Source organism: Penaeus monodon, chromosome 29 (assembly GCF_015228065.2).
Source record: "Penaeus monodon isolate SGIC_2016 chromosome 29, NSTDA_Pmon_1, whole genome shotgun sequence".
In the NCBI taxonomy this organism is placed as follows: domain Eukaryota; kingdom Metazoa; phylum Arthropoda; class Malacostraca; order Decapoda; family Penaeidae; genus Penaeus; species Penaeus monodon.
In genome coordinates, this window is record NC_051414.1 from 20,212,377 (window position 1) to 20,213,986 (window position 1,610).

Here is a 1,610-nt window from a genome sequence, read left to right on the forward strand (position 1 = left end):
ATTAATTAAAAGAACCCCGGGTGGGTCCCGGTTGGCAAATGTCCATGCCCCCTACCCCCATTAATTTTCCTTATTTTTTTAAAAAATTTTATTTACAAATTTCTCCAGTTTTTTAATCATTTAAAATAAAAACATTTTAATAAAAACAAATTAATTTTCCCCTTGGAAAAATTTTTTAAAATATTTATTTTTACTAATCCTGGGCCCCTTTTTGTTATAACAAAAAGGAACAAAAGAAATAATACCCTAATTGGGATAAAAAAAAAATTTTTTCCCAAGGCTTTAAGGAAAGGGGAACGGGGGAAAAGTACAATTTTGACTTCTTTTTACATCCCCCGGGAACCCAAAGGGGTTCATAAAAGCAAATATTTGACATGGTCCTTCTGGGATTGGCTATAATCAAGATTTTTTTTATTTTTACTTTTATAACCCTTTTGGCCCCCAACCCCGGTTTTTCTCTAACTTTAGCTTTCCCTAAATTATTGTTCTTGCCTTTTAAAAAGGATTTTTTTTTTCATAAATCATGGGAACAATAAAATTTTAACAAAAACTGTGTTAAAATTGGTTTGTATTTAAATTAAAAAAAAAAAGTTAAAGTTTTTTTTTAAAATCATTGGGGTGTTTGCTAGTTTTTCCTTCTAACTTTAAAAGCCCGTTAAAAAAAACTTAAAAATTTTTTGGGGTGCTTTTTTTAAAACCTTTTGAATTCCCAAAAACATAAAAAAGTATCTAGGTTATTTTAAAACATCCCCTTACCCCCGGATTATTAAATTTATTTTAATGGGACAAAAAAAAAGTAATGGTCTTTGGGCCCTATAACACCCCTTTGGGGATTTCAGCTTCTTCTTCCCCGTCCCCCTCCTTAAACAAAGTAAAAGATTCTACCCTGAAAGAAGGCCCTTAAAAACCTTACTGGCCCCGCAAAAAACTTCTTTCCATCTTTCCTACCCCCAATCTAACCACAGGAACCCTTCCAGAGAAAAAAAAAAAGGGCCCCTTTTTCAAAAAGGTCAAAAAAATCCTGGACCCTAAAAGGAAACTTTCCCGATGCGTTTTTACAAACTGGGGAACCAGCCTAATTCCCCCCTTTCCGGGCAAAACCCCCCCTTTTTAACACACCCCAGCATTTCACAAAATTTTTTTTCTTCCTCGAAACCACCACACATCTGTTTAATTTAAAAAGTTCAACCCGCACCATTTCCCCCGGTACCCCCCCACCTTCTCCCCCCAAAAGCCAGGGGTTTTAATTTTTTAGTTGAAAAAGGATTATTTTTTTCCGATTGAAATCCCTTTTTTTTTTTTTCCCCTTTTAAAAAAAAAATTTTAGAAACAAATTTACTTAAATTTCTGTTCCTCTAAGGAGACCATGGGTTCCGGAAAGTTCTGTTGTTTAAAATTTTAAGAAGGGGAAGCTAACCCCCCCCCGGCAAAACCACCCTTTTTTTTAAAGATCAGAGATTCAAAAATTTTTTTTAAAAAATTTTGGGCTCTTGTTTGAGACAAAAATCTTGGGGTTTTGATTTAAAACCCCTTTGTATCCTGGGTATTTAAAACGACCTTTTAAACAGCTTTTGGGGTTTAGTTTTTTTAAGTTTTAAAAAATTGAAAAA

At 33.5% G+C, this 1,610-nt stretch overlaps 1 protein-coding gene across 1 annotated transcript in view; it reads left to right on the plus strand.

Moving 5' to 3' along the window:
* The window catches only part of LOC119592004, a gene marked incomplete in the record, with an annotated part of 16,446 nt that overhangs the window by 7,889 nt on the left and 6,947 nt on the right, over nt 1-1,610 (plus strand).